This window comes from Lissotriton helveticus, chromosome 4_1 (genome assembly GCF_964261635.1).
Source record: "Lissotriton helveticus chromosome 4_1, aLisHel1.1, whole genome shotgun sequence".
Taxonomy (NCBI): Eukaryota; Metazoa; Chordata; class Amphibia; order Caudata; family Salamandridae; genus Lissotriton; species Lissotriton helveticus.
This window is the reverse complement of record NC_136063.1, coordinates 641,383,458-641,401,560: the sequence shown is the minus strand read 5'-3', so window position 1 is coordinate 641,401,560 and position 18,103 is coordinate 641,383,458. Positions and strand designations below refer to the sequence as shown.

The 18,103-nt window shown below is 46.6% G+C and overlaps 1 protein-coding gene across 2 annotated transcripts in view; it reads left to right on the top strand.

Moving 5' to 3' along the window:
• The first annotated feature begins 7,336 nt into the window (after positions 1-7,336).
• The window catches only part of FAM110B (family with sequence similarity 110 member B), a 496,654-nt gene continuing 485,887 nt past the window's right edge, over positions 7,337-18,103 (top strand). The window contains exon 1 of one of the 2 annotated variants that reach the window (XM_078687279.1): positions 7,337-7,773. The gene's annotated coding sequence lies outside the window, so the exon portion shown is untranslated. The remainder of the gene's footprint in view (positions 7,774-18,103) is intronic. The other variant, XM_078687275.1, reaches the window with a different exon arrangement.

Below are 18,103 nucleotides of genomic sequence, written 5' to 3'. Positions count from 1 at the left end.
GTTTCCGCATAAATGACAGGGGAATGGGAGAAAAGGAGTGAGTGACTGGGTAAATGAAAGGGAGGGAGAAAAGAACGCAAGTAGAAGAGGGGATAGATGGCATGCCTATAAAATGAGCAATGTTAAGTCACTTCTTGGATCACCTGCGACCAGATGATTGGAGTGGAGTGCTCTAAAATTATAAATGACTGATTTGACTAGTCGTATTTGGGAAATCAGCTTGTTAAGGCTGGCTCCCGTCCCGTTACCCACATTTTTACTCCACGGTCATCGTTTAGTTCTCAGAGCTAAATCCACAATTAACACCTCTATGGAAATTGGAGCGTATTTGCAGAAAAGATATTTGAAAGTTCCCTACTTTTCAAAGAGGGGCATAATGCTGCATTTCTGAACTGTCTTGTTCTTGTTTGCCATGGTGTTTGTGTAAATCTGATGTTTTCCAGTATATATTACTCTCAGTCACGGCGCTCCTCACCTTCATCTTTGCCACTTCCTGAGCTGGGCATGATGAGGCGGGAACAGTAGCGACTGAAGTAAAGGCAGTAGCAAGGGATAGAAAATGACCAATCACTGCCTGGCTTCATAATAAAGCCATACTGTGACTGGCCATGTTCTTCTGTAAAGCTAAACCTCCCGCCCCAATGCTGCCTCCAAGACTAGGCCTACTAGCCTTGGACTATTAAGCCTGAAGACGCTGCTCCCTTGATGAAAACAGCTTAAGTGCAGCACCAGGATTGGCTAGAGGAGGGAAAATCAGTTCTCCTTAGGAGACCGGGGAGGCAGCAGCTGTCCTAACTGCACTAACCTTGTGCTGGTAGGGGAGGTCTCAAGTGCACATGCCGGGTTGGCAGTAGGTAGACACCTGTCAAGCCGACATGAGCACTAACAGTTCTTCTAACCCAGCCAGTGTTCATGTTGTTGCTGTCTATAATGATGCCTCACCCCCTCGCCCACTCATGAACTGAAAACCTGCTTCCTGCAATGTACACCAGGACCGCGGCTGAAATAAATGCACTGGACCGTATATTTTTAATACAGTGGCCAGGGGGCAATAAATACAGAGGGCTATGCCCCCAAAACCCCCATAGCAAAACCGCCATTGGGTTTCCATCTCTGAGCCACTTCCCTGACATCGAATAGGCCCATCTGTAATCTTAGAAACTTGAGCTTGTAGTTTCTCAAAAGAGCTAATAGAAAAAATTGGGGCTTAATCTCAGTATAGGCTGCAACTACATGTCGATTATAAGCTTTTGATTGTAAGTCCCGCAGATCTTCTTTTACTGACACCGTTTTTACTGCCTTTCCTAAAAGGCATTTGAAGGCCTCATATGATATATTCAGGTCTCATGGATGGTTTATTTAAAGATCTACCAAAGACTTCCGGACTACCTCCTGCCAAGGCGACTTAGGTGACTTAAGCAGATCTTTGCCCAAGTGAAATATAAGGCTGCCAGTTTGAGCTTTCTTTAATTTAAACCAGATTTTCAATATATCAGCCCTCTGTGGCAGTATTTGTTCAATGAGACCAAATTCTAGTCTTATCTGGGATTCTCTTGTGGAATTTGAGAATCTAAACGCTTGACGAAAAAGCCTTAATTGACACTTATTTGTCAGGAACCACTTTTAGGTCGTAGGCTAATGAGGGCAAAAGTGTAGCTTTTATAACTTGTAATAATGGTAATAGCAGGGTCCTGTGATATTGTTTGCTAATTTGCAAAGGGCGGTTTATATTGTTGCTCCATCTAAGAATCGAGCCCACACGTTATAGCATACACATAACAAATAACTGGCATCTTAGTTCGCCAATGGCAATAATGTCAGGGGCGGGAGGGGGCAGGAATGGTTAAAACCATCATTGTTAATAAATGCATCTTAATGCAGTGAAATAATAAGATGTACCTGATATTTGCTGCGTGATTTACAATATTTCCAGGCGTTGGTTCGTAGAGCCAAGCCAGACCCGGGGCTCGGCTCTCCATGTAGATTTGTTGGCTCATCCACCTCTACAATTAAGCAAAAACAGATTTGCTGTTGCATATGTCTTTGTGCCAATTTCTTTGTGGCAGAGTTTAAAAAAATAAGAGGCTTATTTATGAAAGCCCTGCATCACTTATACACCACGTAGTACATGCGTGATACAGGCTTCTCATTTTGATTCATGAAGCCACGCAAAGCCACCTTGCGTGGCCTCATAAATCATGAGTAAAGCAATGCAGCGCAAATCGCTGCGTCGCCTTACTCTGCGCTCCATGGACACCCACGGAAATAGACGCTGCCTAGATTTTATAAAGTGATGTAAACCTGGGGAAGCGCCAAATCCGTACGCCTCCCGAGGTGAGGAGTAACAATGAGACATATGCTTCTTTCTCCTTGTTTTTCCTCTATGTATGATGCAGACAGAAAAAGAGGAAACCAGCTTTTAGGATTGTTTTTGTGTAATTTTCACCTCCGGTCTGTTGTCCGTGATAATATCTTTAAATGACGCCATTTATCCGTAATGTTGATTATTTTAAGTGACAGCCAATGAAGTTGTGCCTTCCAGCCAATGATGTTGTGCTTTTCACTCTTTGAAGCTACATAGGATTGGCTTGAAAGCTATGTCAATCCTAGTGCTCCCTGATCCACTGTTCTCGTTGGCCCTGTTGCTTCAGGGCCAATAAGAACAGCTTTAGGTTGCCCAGGACCTGCAGAGCACGCTTTCGGTGTTTCGTTTCCTGTTTAAACTACAGGGTCAGTGGCTGATATAGAGACACGTTCTTAATGAGTGGAACAGCGAGTGGAACTTAAATTGGGGAGCGCACCGGTGGCAGGAAGTTGCATCCCTGACTGAAAATCTGTGTTGGCAGAGGCATGGCCTGCACGACAAGGAGTGGCGTATGCTAGTAAACAGATCCATCTGTAGCAGCCAATGAATGGTGGATCACTGATAAGTGGGATAGCTCCTTATTTGGCAGACAACTAGCCTGCGAGTAGTGCCCTGGGTGGTCAAATTACAAGGGGGAATAGTTGGCAGGCACTCCAGAAAAGTAGGGAGTTTCCCTCTGTTCTTGAACCCAGAGAAAATGTGATCATACTACGAATAGTCTGATACAAATTGAGACCAAAGTAACTTTGTGTTTGTGCTCTGTCAAATGTGCTGACAAGGATGTTGGGGAAAGTGGTGATGAAATTCGGAAAGGCTACAGTGAACCGAGACTGTATTCCAAATGTCGACTGATTTGAACATTCAGGAGGAGAATCAGCAGATAAGCAGAATCGTGGTGCAGGAAGATGGTATGCTTGCGGTAGACCCAATGCAATGCGACTCACAATCTGAAAATGTTTGAACAAACTACTCTAGCCTACATTCTAGTGCTGGAATGAGTAAGGTGCATACACATGTAAAATTTGTGAGGTCTTTATTCAGGGAATGCTCACAGTGGGACTACTTTCTATGCACTATTGTTGACATGCTGTTACAAGTTGCACCCAAGTTGTAGAATAGGCCATGGTTGGTTGCTCGTGTGTGTAAGGGGGAGATGGGGGGGGAGTTTGATTGTGGAGTAAGGCTTAGAGGATGCCAGTATTTGTGGGCAAAGAAAGTTCCAAGGTGATTATAACAGGTGTGGATATCATGCAGGGAAATCATGTTTGGCCCAGGGAGATGGAAAGTAGGGATCAGGTCAATGGCAATAGGGAATACATGGAAGATTGTTACACATTATGTTAAGGGTACAAATAGCTATGCAAAAAGGAACAGGGTGTACTATTACCTGAAAACATATAGAATCGGAATCGCAATGTTACAAGAGATGAACCTACCTCTAAGAAAATAAAGTGCATAAAAAATGGGAAAAATAAGCGCATGTGGGGGCTTTCTCTAGGTAAGCATATGGTGTACTTACATGTGGTTGCTGGTGTTCCGCTGCAGATGAGAGAGGGTAAGGTAGACACAAAGGGTAGATATCTACTGGCACGCTAGTCAGTCAGGAAATAAGTCTCATTCAATCAATCAATCAATCAAAGCATTTATAAAGCGCGCTACTCACCCAGAGGGTCTCAAGGCGCTGGGGGGAGGGGGTCCGCTACTGCTCGAACAGCCAGGTCTTGAGCTGCTTCCTGAAGGCGAGGTGGTCCTGGGTCAGGCGGCGGTGGGTCGGAAGGGAGTTCCAAGTCTTGGCGGCCAGGTGGGAGAAGGACCTTCCTCCTGTGGTGGCTCTTCGGATGCGGGGGACGGCGGCGAGGGCGTGGTTGGTCGATCGAAGCTGGCGTTTGGGAACGTAGAAGTTGAGGCGGCTGTTGAGGTATCCTGGGCCTTGGTTGTGTTGGGCTTTGTGTGCGTGGGTGAGGAGCCGGAAGGTGATTCTCTTGTTGACCGGGAGCCAGTGCAGGTCTCAGGTGTCCGGAGATGTGGCTGCGTCGGGGGATGTCCAGGATGAGTCGTGCTGAGGTGTTCTGGATCCGCTGGAGTTTGGCGGTGGTTCCGGCGTAGAGGGAGTTGCCGTAGTCCAGACGGCTGGTGACGAGGGCCTGGGTGACCGTCTTCCTGGTCTCGGTGGGGATCCATCGGAAGATCTTACGTAGCATGCGCAGGATGTTGAAGCATGACGAGGAGACGGCGTTGACTTGTCTGGTCATGGAGAGGGAGGAGTCCAGGATGAAGCCCAGGTTGCGTGCGTGGTCTGTGGGTTTGGGTGCGCTGCCCAGGGCGGGGGGCCACCAGGAGTCGTCCCAGGCGGAGGGTGAAGATCCAAGGATGAGGACTTCCGTCTTGTCCGAGTTCAGTTTCAGGCGACTGTTCATCATCCACTTGGCAACGTCTGTCATCCCTTCGTGAAGGTTGGCTCTGGCGGTGACGGGGTCGTTGGTGAGGGAGAGGATCAGCTGGGTGTCGTCGGCGTAGGAGATGATGTTGAGGTTGTGCTGGCGTGCGATGGCTGCGAGGGGGCTCATGTAGACGTTGAAGAGTGTTGGGCTGAGCGAGGAGCCTTGAGGGACGCCGCAGATGACTTCGGTGGCCTCCGATCTGAACGGGGGGAGGCGGACTCTCTGTGTCCTTCCGGCGAGGAAGGAGATGATCCACTCCAGTGCCTTCTCCTGGATTCCGATGTTGCTGAGGCGCTGTACTAGGGTACGGTGGCAGACAGTGTCGAAGGCCGCGGATAGGTCCAGGAGGATGAGGGCCGCTGTTTCTCCGTTGTCGAGCAGGGCTCGGATGTCATCGGTAGCTGCGATCAGGGCGGTCTCGGTGCTGTGGTTGGCCCGGAAGCCAGACTGCGAGAGGTCGAGGGAGCCGTTCGTCTCGAGGAAGGCGGCCAGTTGCTTGTTGACGGTCTTCTCGATGACTTTTGCCGGAAACGGGAGCAGCGAGATGGGGCGGTAGTTCTTGAGGTCGGTGGGGTCGGCTGATGGCTTCTTAAGTAGGGCGCTGAGTTCGGCGTGCTTCCAGCTCTCCGGGAAGGTCGCGGTGTCGAAGGAGGTGTTGATGATGTCCCGCAGGTGGGGTGCGATGACAGCGTCAGCCTTGTTGAAGACGTGGTGAGGGCAGGGGTCTGTCGGAGATCCGGAGTGGATGGAGTTCATCGTGTGGATGGTGTCTTCGGTGCTGATCGTGGTCCAGGCGCGGAGGGTGGTGGTGGGGGGCGGTGGTTCGGTTGTGGCGTGCGTCGGTTGAGTGCTGAAGCTGTTGTGTATGTCCGCGATCTTGTTGTGGAAGTAGGAGGCGAGGGAGTTGCAGAGGTCTTGCGAAGGGGTGATGTCGTTGTTTCCGGCGTTGGGGTTGGAGAGCTCTTTCACGATGTTGAAGAGTTCCTTGCTGTTGTGTGCGTTGTTGTCCAGTCGTTCCTTGAAGTTGTATGTGCTGAATGTAGATGCTAGACTTTTTTGGAATCAATTCAAGATTATACTGTTTTATATAGAAACAAAACTGGTGTGGGTGGGAAATATAAGTTTTGTTCTGGACAGATATAGGGATAGACTCCACCAAGAGACAGCTCTTAGCCTGGCTTGGTTAGTTCTCCGTAGCAGAATATGAATAAAATAAATCTGATACACATCTGGAAGGTACAACAACCTGTTAATATTTGTGAATAGCTGGCACTCCTAATGCCCCGGAATACATCATTATTACGAAGGACCTCTAATTTAAATATGAGGAGTTTGCATATTAGGCCAAATTCCTGCTATCCCATTCCGGACCAGCATTATGGTAAAACAGAGCAAAAGGCAGAACTAAGATACCAACATGGAGATTCAGTGTGGAAGCGCTTTCCGATAGGGCCTTATTGGGATGGTTGGAGAATGCTAAATAATACAGGGCAACTAAATAGGAGCTATTCAAAGTGATGATCTGAGGAGAGTGCATGGCCAAAAAATATAGTAACAAACAATAGCTGGGAATGGGACTGAAGAAACAGATAAAAATTGCAGTTAAGAGAAGCAGCATTTCCAATGCTTCCGAAAAATGCTAGATTTGTTAACCCCTTGTGTGCTGTTGACGAGCTCAGCTCGTCATGAGGGACGGTTGAGCTGTCCTCATGACGAGCTGAGCTCATCACAGCCTTCGGAACGTTCGCACGTGGGGATAATTACCCCGCTGTGCTGAACGTTCGAAAAACGGGTGTGGTGTGACGAGCTCAGCTCGACACGAGGGCAGCTCCACTGTGCCTCATGACGAGCTGAGCTCGTCAACAGCACAGCGGCGCCGCGCACGGCCCGGGGGGAAAACACCCCGCAGCCAAGGGGTTAAAGATATATATGGGATACCCTTGACAAATTCACTATTGCTACATATAGACAAGCCAGTGCAGTAACCATATAAATAGATCATGAACATATGAAATACCACAAAAAGACCTGCACATTTGCTCAAAGTTGAGTGAAAAACTGTGAAGTGCGCAATTGTCTCAACCTATTATCAACTTATTTTGACTTGTACTTATGTAGGTTGTCTATTTACTTATTATTGGGCGACCCCACCTGATATGTCTGGAAAACGTAACTTTTGTCACAAAGTTTTGTCCTGAATTTTGACATTTTGTCCTGAATTTTGACCCTTGGTCCTGAATTTTTACACTCACCATCCAGAGTTTGCACCCATGCCAGTTCGCCACCCTACCTGAATATTTGTTTTTTCCATTTCCAGTACTGAGGGGAGGTATGTTCGGTGTGGTTTATTATTATTACGAATATGAAAACAAAGAATGGTTACATAGGCGTGCACGATGCGGTAGCATTTTTTGCTGAACAATAACGGTATTACTACCTGCAACAAAAGAAAAGCAGTTGGCACACCAACCAATCGACTGCGTAATGCTCATTTCTCTGTATTTTATGGGATTTCAGCTGCAAACTTTTGGAATGAAACATTCCACAGGTCGTCGGGTTTCACTTCAAGTTTTTTCTGGAAGCCTCCGTTGATATGCACTTTTTTCTGCCAGCGAAAGCTGGGCTCCAACAACAGCGCGAGCCGTCTGCCACATGAGCGTCCCCTGATGTAATGCAGCAGGCGCCGCCCACCGAGCCGCCAGCGAACCGCTGCAGCCTGCGGAGGCCGGCGCCGGGGAAGCCGCCGCGGGGAGCACCGCTGGAGGGGACGAGGGGGGAGACAGGCCCCGGCTCCCAGCGACGGCTGCAGAGCTGCCCGCGCCGAACCTCCTCCTGCAGGCGGGGGACCGAGGCTGAGGAGGGGCTCCGGTGCTCCACGGCAGGCGCCGAGGCTCCACTTCACTCTCCTGGACCCTTTTGTGTGCAGCACTCGCTTACTGGCCGGGGGCGTCTGTGCGCGGAGGTGAGGTAAGGCGTTCTCTGGGAAGGTGGGTGAGAGTGCGCCCGAGTCACGGCTGCACGCTTGGGGTGGAGGATAGGACAGACACGCAGCGTCCCCGGGCAGAGCCTGTGCCCCCACCACTTGTGGAGTTGTGCCTGTTGGTCGCGACCGAGCCTCAGGTGGCATTGCCTCGCAGCAGCCCCGGCGTCGCCCCCCAACGACAGGCTGCCCTATGCAAACACAACGGCTAAGCAGAACCTTCTCGGTTAGGAAATGTCACTTACAGACACCTATTCCCACGACCGTCTCGCTAGACATTTTTAAACTGCATTCAATTTAGAGAATTCTCCCATTGAAACTTTCAGGGGGCTGGCGGCAGGTACGACATGGAAGGAAGGCTTGGGTGTTGGAGAGGTTTGAGGTAGTGATTGGTTTTCAGGCGCATCCCACGTCGTTTTGATTAATGGCCTTTTTGTTATTAATTGTGGTGACACAGTTACCAAGCACACCAGGGCTTTAAATGGGTTGGAAAAACGGGGAGGGGGCTCAAAGGGGCGTGACCAATGTAATTGGGGACGTGGCTTAAAAATCGGTGCTTAGCAAACAGTGTGCCGCCGGACTTGTATTTTGTTGTTTCTGTCATTGCATCAGGCCCGGTTCCAGGAATTTGTATTTGGGTGGGCCAAGGGTGCATTTGGGTGGGCCACTGCGAGCTCGATTTTTCGCATATATGTCTGGGCAGACCTGCTTCAGGGCCCTCCTTGATCTCTTCTTAGTCTTACAAGGCCCAATAAAACGCACTCTTTCCCAAATCTCTTTCTAAATGTGATCACTCTCAAAAAGTGTTATTTCCATGTAATGTCCCTTTGATGGGAAGAGGAGGTTTCTGAGGAGGGAGTATCAGGCAAGTGACACTTCTCGGGCTCCCTCTGTGCGTGCCGTCAGGGAGAATCCGTCTTCATTACTACCTCCATCTGACCCCAGACTCTGCAACGCACTCCCTTACAGGCTTGATTATCCACTACTCCTCCCCAGTGCACCTTATCTCACAGCTGACCTTGGGCCCCAGCCCCATATCAGGCACCATCGGGCTCCACTTTCATTTTTCCTGGTAAAAACATTAGTAAAATCACCTTCATACTTAAAACATTAAATATAGTAGTACATATAATTAGCACACACTTTAAAGTATGTTCCACAGTAGCCCTTATGACCCAACTGCTAATTAAATAAACAAAAACAGAAATGCCGGTTTCAGCACTGATGCGAAAGTCTTTTTTGGCGCCGCACCTGTAACCTCTTTTTCCGCAAATACCTTCACTCCCACCCTCCACCAGTGGCCCTCATCTTTCCCTAACTCCCCCCTCCACCCATGACCTCTTCCTCGGATTCCCTCTCTGCCACCCTCAACCAGTGTCTCTCATCTCTCCATAGCCCCTCCCACTACCTCCTCCTCGGATTCCCTCACTGCCACCCTCCACCAGTGCCCCTCATCTCTCCGTAGCCCCTCCCACTACCTCCTCCTCGGACTCCCTCACTGCCACCCTCCACCAGTGCCCCTCATCGCTCCATAGCCCCTCCCACTACCTCCTCCTCGGATTCCCTCACTGCCACCCTCCACCAGTGCCCCTCATCTCTCCGTAGCCCCTCCCACTACCTCCTCCTCCGATTCCCTCACTGTCACCCTCCACCAGTGCCCCTCATCGCTCCATAGCCCCTCCCACTACCTCCTCCTCGGATTCCCTCACTGCCACCCTCCACCAGTGCCCCTCATCTCTCCGTAGCCCCTCCCACTACCTCCTCCTCAGATTCCCTCACTGCCACCCTCCACCAGTGCCCCTCATCTCTCCGTAGCCCCTCCCACTTCCTCCTCCTCTGATTCCCTCACTGCCACCCTCCACCAGTGCCCCTCATCTCTCCGTAGCCCCTCCCACTAGCTCCTCCTTAGATTCCCTCACTGCCACTGTTCAACAGTGCCCCTTATCTTTACGTAGCCCATCTCTCTTATGCATTCCATTTGTTGTATAGCGCTACTCATACCAGTGTAGTGTGTGTCAGTACTTTACACCACGCACACATTGTACAGAGACAATGATTCATACTAGTATGTAAATCAGTCTACAGGGAATGTCACAAAAGCCAATGAGGATTACAAGGTGTATGAATCACATGTCATTCATACTGGTGGGCAGGATATTTTAAAAGGGTTAGGACTGGGGAAACAACCTTAGGATTTAAAAAGTATTCCATGGGGTCAGCTTTACTGATGAAAATGTATATCCGCCCAAACATACTCATTTTAGCAACATTAGAATAATGAAAGACTTGGGAAGTTCTAACTATATCACAAAACAAAAAAAGTGAAGTTCTAACTCTACCATTCATGTTTGTAGGTAGCTCTTTGGTGACAGTTCATTGGTTACTGTCCTATGTTAGGATTGTAACTTCTGAACGGCAAGTAACACAAGGATCTCTGTGACAAAGGCAGTAACCCACTGAGCTATCCAGGGCTTTAAGTGGGCCGGGTCTCACTGGGTCTGAGCACCAGCAGTTTTTTTAAGGGGGTCTCGAAACGGGTCTCTATCGGGCTCTGTTTTGAGCCCGGGCACAGGTAGTCTGTTTTTTTCCGAACTGCAGTGACAGCAGTCTGCTGTCACTGCAGTCCAGATAAAAGTGCCAGGGCACCAAACAGAGCCCGATAGAGACCCGTTTTGAGACAGTAGGCACATCGCTGTACCCTGTTCACACTACTCACATGTGTAAAGTTACGGCATGACGTCATGCCAGGTGAGCATTGTAGGAGGAAGGGAAATCCTTTAAAGAGAGTCATTTTCTCCATGGATTTTCCTTCTCCTTTTGAAACTTGGGAGCAGCAACATTGTTGTGATGTCACCAGTGCTTTAAGTGGAAGCATTTGCAATATTATATACAAGCTATAGTTGCTGTTATCTTATGCAACTAACAACCATTGACAAAGCCAATAGTCCTGACTTGTAGGTATGATGTTACTTGTTGTATCAAATACCTGGATGCAATGACAGAAACAGCAAAATACAAGTCGGGCCGCACACTGCTAAACACAGATTTTTAACGTACTGTTTTTAAGCCACGTCCTCAAATACATTGGCCACGCCCCTTTGAGAGACCCCCCCACCAGGTTTTTCATCCCGCTTAAAGCTCTGGTGTTATCCACATAAAATATAGTTCATCAGCATTTAAAAACTACCAACAGATAAATGATTGCTCTCCAGCAGGATCATTAATCACCAGCGTTATCTGGGCATTTTGTATTCTTATTGTTGTCCTGCATCGGCCATGATAAAAACTGTTTAAATGAAGCACACACGAAGTGTGTGTTCTGCTGGGCCTGTGCAGATTTAAAAAAAGAAAAAAATGTAGTAAGTATTCTCTTACCTACTCCATTAGTCAAACTTTGCAGGGGTCAGGAAAGGTGAATAGAATTAAACAAACTTCTTTGCTCCTGTGCTGCGTAGAAAAAGAAATATCACAGCAGCAGGACAGTAGGCAAAGGTTACCAAAGGTTACCTTTGTCAAATAAATGATTTTTTGCCTTTCGCCATGCAGAGAGGAAGGGGTGAAAAAAGTAAACAAAGCCTCCTTAACATATACATGGTCTTGTAAAGACCTGTGAAGTACTCTGATGCGGCTGCGATAATCTCTAAAACTGTCTGTGTGTGTGCGCGCCGGGAAGCTGTCTCGGCCCGAGCGCACACACGATGGAGGAGGGTTCAATCACTTTGATCCCAAAGGCATTGCCCGCCTGCCTTCAAGCCCTCACTGCGAGGGCCAAGGATCCTGTTTGGGTGGGCCAGGCTCAAGTTTGGGTGGGCCTGGCCCACCCGGCCCACCCGCTAGAACCGGGCCTGCATTGCATCCAGATATATGACACAACAGGTAACATCATACCTACAAGTCGGGACTATTGGCTTTGCCAATGGTTGTTAGTTGCCTAAGATAAATAAGCAGCAACTATGGCTTGTACATAATATTGAAAAAGCTTCCACTCAAAGCCCTGGTGACACCACAACAATGTTGCTGCTCCTGAGTTTAAAAAAGAGGGGACATCCAGAGAGAAAAGGACTCTTAAAGGATTTCCCTTCCCCCTACAACGCTCACCTTGCATGACGTCATGCCACAACCTCTCCACTAGTGAGAAGTGAGCAGTGTGAGCAGCGCACATCGATGTGCCTGCGGTCACTGCAGTCAGGGAAAAAACTGATCTGTGTCAGGGCACAAAACAGAGCCTGAGAGAGACCCGTTTTGAGGCTCCCTTTAAAAAAACTGCCGGTGCTCAGCCTCAGACCCGGCCCACTGATGCACCCCCATAATTACACAAAATGCAAACCACTACCTTAAATATGGCTTGCTGTACGTACCTCGAAGGACCTGAAGCGTTTTTGAGAATGAACTATTCTGTGCCTTGAAAAATGTAAGTGAATATTCCATGTCACTGTATTCTTGGAATTATGTTCCAGAATCGCGCTTACAGTTTCCAGGTTTGTGGTTTTCCAGTGATGGTTTAGTGTTTTATGATCTTTGGTTTATGTTGTGCTTCTTGTTCCTGTTGGTTTATGTTGTGCTTCTTGTTTAAAAAGGGATGTACTCGGTATATAGCTAAATGCATTTAAATCAGTCTGCAAGACAATGTAGTCTAATTGCTGAACAATGCAGTGACATTTGTGCCAAGGTAATATTGTTTCAGTTCCCAAGGTCCAACGCGTTTTGTTAAGTGATTCTAGGTTTTTTGGTGGATCGGTTTTGAACTTTTCCCTGTTTAAAAGCTTATGTTTTCAGGTCAGGAATTTGCAAGAGGAAGCTACCCTACTATCAGGAAGTGGAGAGGAAACATGACCTCAGGTAGTGAGGGAGAAGGTTGTACGGTTCATAAGGACAGAGTGCATATTGTGCTTTGCATAAGAACTGCTGCAGGGTGTTTTGGGACAGTCTGAACTCGTTAAATAAGCAAAACTTGTCATCCAGGCTAATGTATAAATACGCTTTAGTGCGGTGCAGCCACATGATGAAATATAATTTGCAGTTCATGATACCGAAAGCGGACCTTTTACAGGAAATTGGGACAAACTCTATCTCTCCAAAGTTTGCCATAATCCTATCAAGAGCTAAATTGTGTCTGGGGTTGTTCCAGAGAGCTACTGGCAAAAATGTTTTCGTTGGCACAAATGTCCCTCTTATGAGGACTGCAGATCCAATATGCCTGGGGGAAGCCAAAATCTCAGTTGCTCTACGCCACTCAGAATTGAGTGTGTCTGCTAATGGAATGGTGTAGGTCTGCGGATATATGAATGTTTCTAACCAAATATGGTTGTTTAAAATATTAAATTTGAGTATGAGGACTTATCTGTAGATCCTAACAGTACATTTATGCCCACATGTAACCCTTGCAGGTGTGCATTGATGGTCTGTATCTCTTAAATCACCAACAATAGGTATTTTGCGAAATTCCCTAGCTTAATGGCAATGGCTTAAATCTATACAGTAGTTGTGGACTGCAACAAAATAGACACGGTTAGCGGGGAAATGGCCCTGAAAAATGCATTGAACATCCACAAACCTGTACGTTTGTAAAAAATGGCAATACGTTTGCCTGTCCTTTATCACTGCGAAATATGGTACATTTCCTGTGTTTATTGGGTACAAAGGGGTAGGAAGCACCTTAAAATCTTATGGATTGTCCAGGGAAAAGTGTTATAGGCAAGGACAAGTTTTTCATAGTGTGGGAAAAACGTTTAACTGCAAGTGTTCATTTCCTCCTGGTCTACTAATGTATGTTTTCTACATAGTGAAAATCAGCTTCCCTAATTATTGACTTGGGATGCATGTCCCTGGAAATCTTGAACTGCTGTAAACTTCCAAGACTTCCAATAGAGGTCCTAGGATACTTGTGACTCCACTAAAATGTGAAAACTTTCAGGAGTCGTTTTCTGACTTTTTATTTTTAAACTAGCCTAGGAGAAGCGCCTCAATTGGCAGGAGTTTTACTTTTTTTTGTTGTAAATGTCATTCTTGGTCAGCACATCATAATTATAAATTACTCAGTACATGCAGAGCATTGGCCAACATGTCTCTGTTTCATCCATCCTCTGAGCAGCTCAGTAGTTTTATAGTAGAGGGAGGTAGGGCAGGGAGACAAGGTGAAGTAAATGCAAAGCACCAAGATATACCAATTAAAACTCACCTGGGCCAAAACAGTGCTCTCAGACTCTGAAAGTGAAGGAGTGATAACTCTAGAAATTCAGTATAAACGGGCGTCCAATTTTAGAACTTGTGTCCACATTACTATTACTCTGTCCATTTCAGCGGTATTCCTAGCTGTGCCCTCGAGAGATCAGAAACAGAATCTTTCTGTTACATTTTTAGAGGGAGACTGGCCACAGATTTGGACAGTTTGGCTCTCCAGTCTGCCTATTTGTAACACTGCAGTCTAAGCTCTCTCCCTTTTCTCGCAACACTGTTTTTTTCTTAGTCAATTCTGCTGTGTCTCTGAAAACCTGTTTGTGCCCCGTTGTGCCTTGTGGGCATTGAGTAATTTGCAGGTTTCTCCTGCCTGCCGCTGTCATCTCAGGCTCCGGTGTATCATGATTCAGACAGCACAGCCTAGGCCTCCTGCTCGCTCTGTCATCTCGCCTCCTCCGGGCGCTCTGGATTGTGTTTCATGGCTGGAGAGACCTGTGGAAGTGTGTCTTCAAGATCCCGGGCTGTGAACACAGTCAAATGATGCCGCTGTATGCCTGGGGTGCCCTGCGGACAGGGTGATGTATTCAGGCAGCCTGCAGGTTAGGTTTCTCATTTCAATACCTGTTCCATGAACTCTTCCAGAGCAACGTGGCCCTGACTTCAGTGTTTTTCCCAAGACTGCAACGGTGTGCAGGGGCGTCGCGAAGGGCTGCCCTTCTGTGCAGACGCGTTACCCCTCCCAGTTGCTCTTAATTCGCTTTCATGCAATTATGTGAAAGTTTGGGATAAGTGCATGAAATTGAACACAATTACGCTTAATCATGTGAAATGCTGAATTTTAGTGCAAAATGCATCCCCCATGTCCATTTTGGACATAAGGATATTTTTCACGCAAAAAATAGTGGCAAAACATAATTACTGTGAACAGCAGCTTCTCGCATTTTGGTCTTTGAGTTATTTCTCCCATGCTATAATTTTGCCAAGAAAGGGGTGTTATTACGTGACATGGCTTTATGGCATAATTTCTGAAACTTTATGCAACACCCATGACATGAAATTACCCAAACTCAGAAATTCATCCAGAGTAATTGACATTTCACCTAGGCCTCGTTTACCTGTAGAAAACTAAAATACGTAGCGAACTTGTTTTCATATGACACAGGGTTTTACTTTGTCACTTCTCATTTTGCGAGCTGGGACTGGGGTGCATTAGCAGGCCGTTTGATGCCAGTATTCACATGAATTATGTTGTACTTCACAGTTAAACCCAATGCAGAATTTGAGAAGCCAAATTAACGTGGGCCTCGGTAGTTCCAAGTCTTGTTCTTCATTATGTCACGTTTATGTTTTTAAGAAGGCAAATTGTTTGATTTCTATTCAATGGTATGGTAGAGTGACTTGACTTAAGTATTTGTCGTTCCTGCTTTGCTAGACTGCATAGCATGCAGGAAGAGTTAAGTGCTCGCTGCTGCTGAGCTTTGTGTATATGTTTACAAAAAGGGAGTTGGGTCTTCATGAACAAAGGGGTCTTGGCCTCTAAATTCGGTAAGAAAAAAAATGTTTGATGTCTGCTCAAAAAATAAAATCTTATCTGATCCCATGATACAGATAATTACATGGACATGAACTGTAAGCAAGGATTTATGACCCTTAATTGTTCTATTTTTAGTTACGCTTTATACCCCAGATACCCCTCTCCCCCTTAACAGTGTGCCCTATACCTGGTCCCACCAGAACCCTGCCCCCTTACACCTCTCTCCATCCTGGTATTGTTGTTTGTCTCTGCAGTTGTCGCGGCTATGCAGAGTAGGCAAGGATTAGGAACAGGTTAAGACAACTCATAGCCTTCTTATTGTTTAGCCGGACAGCTCTGTTTATTGTCTTTTTTCAATCCTTGGTTAAAATGTTTTAAGCGGTCCAGTGGTCTTCGTTGCGCTCATCAATTTCTGTCCCCGTATGCATGCTAAGGCCCATGTTTAGCTGTTCTTGATTACTTAGCAATTGAGGCTGTACGGGAGGCGCATGCCATGCTCCCACCCTTATGGCAATGGTTCTCTTCTTTGCGGTGGCTTCAGCAGCCTTGTCCGATTTAGGGTTACAGTTCACTCAGGAACTGTCAGAGAACACTGAAGGTCTGGGGGAATACCTTTGCAGCATGGGGCACATCTGGCTCGCTCTTTATTTTTGTCCACTTCTTCTGGATGCTTCACACACTTGGAACACACAGTCCTTTCCTTCCGAACAGTCTCTCCATTTGCGGGGTCATACAACCTTGTTCTGTCTCACCAGACAGGCAGACTTCTAGGCTCTTTAAGTACATGCTTCCATCTTCCAACAGAAAGCGAAGATTTAAGGTGATACCTCCTTACCTTTCCAAAACCGTCTGTCAGACAAAAACCCGCCCTGGTTACACAGCAACTCTTTGAGCGCTCTGTGAAGCACTACCTTCCTTGGGCAAGAAGAACACTGGACTGAAACAAAGCGCCATTGTTTGGATCCCACTTTTAAAGACATTTTCTAAACAGAGGATGTAGATCCATTGTCTATGGATTCAGCACCAGTCAGGGTTGGTTTTAAATTTCCTTTCCAGGCTGCTCTCAAGATACAGTCTCTGCACAAAGTGATGTTTCTCTCAAAGTGAGGTAGCAAAGGGACTGGCTCCAAGCAGGAGTCTATCAAGCAATAAAGTAGCTAAAGAGGGGAAAAGGAGAAAAATGGCGTACTTTTCACTCAAACAATGTACAACAACAAAACCCAACTCTCCTGTCACCCCAAAGAAACTTTTATGTACACACTGTCCCAAACGGGTCTCTTGTTTATTCTAGAACTAAATGCCCAGTCCCCTATCACTGGGATTCCTGTAAAAATGGGCTGAAACTACAGACAGAAACCAAAAACAAGTGGGGCTTTAGAAGAGTGTAAAAAAGTATAAAATATGGCAAAAAGTTGTGTCCTCCATTCCTCCACATGGTGTCGGCTATTATTAGAGGGGATCGAGGATTATCCTCATATGTCCTGAAACTGGCTGCTGGCCCCGTTACTTTTCTCATTGTATGTGTCAGACCTTCCTGACTGCTTTGCATGTAACAAGGGAGAGAATCCAAACATAGGTTGTCTTCTTTTCTCTTGCCTGATGTATGCAAGTGATGTTGCAATTCTGGACCTAACCCCCAAGGGCCTGGGTAATAAGCTGGTGTCTTTGCAACAGTATACGTCTACATTATTTGAAGATCAACATCTCAAAGAGTAAGGTACTAATTTTAGAAAGCAGAAATGCTGGGAAGATCAGTAAATATGTTTGGAGTATGGGTCCAGAGAAGTTGGGCATCGTAAACTCATACCCCATTTTAGGGAAAATCGTAGCAGATAACATTCTGGAAAAAGCACATTTGAATATTGTTCTGCTAAAACTTCTTCGCGTGCCAATGGGTTACAGGTTTTTTACAATGCGATGTTGTGGAGACACTTTATTCATATGCTATCTGTATTTAAGGAGAAAGTCCCTCCGACTCTGCTATATGCCATAGAATCTATAAAGGTATCACAATGGGACTACTTAGAGAAAATGGAAGGGCACATTTTATGTAAATTATGTAATTTTAACTCGTTCGTTTCTACCCCAGCAATGAGGTTGGAATTCGGTCTGACAAGCTCATATTTATAAGGGCTGGCCAGTGTGATTCGGTGGGACTTTCAGGTCAAGAACAGTGAAAAGGATTCCATGATTGACATTTCATGAATCGTGAAACATTTTGCTTTGAACTGGGAAAATATACATTTACCTGAGGTTATGACTTGGCGCTAGGTTACCTTGAACTGCAGGAAGAGGTATTAGCTTCCCTTTCTCCCATACAATTTAAACGCTACCTAAAGATGCCTCTGTATTAGCTATCAGACAGATGTTATGTCCTGTATGTCCCAAAAAAGGCTTGAGACAGTAACTCTGTCCAGCCTCTCCAAGGTAGCTCAGCAGTACCTGGCCTGAAATTTGGACCATAATCTCTGCCGTTTTTGGATATTATTTTGAATGAACTTTTTTGAAAATGACCCTTTTTAGGGTGCTTTCCTTTGACTTTTTGCCTTTGTCCCTCCTGGTTTTCCGCTGGTCTATGTGCTTGCCTTAGACATGCTCCGTCCATC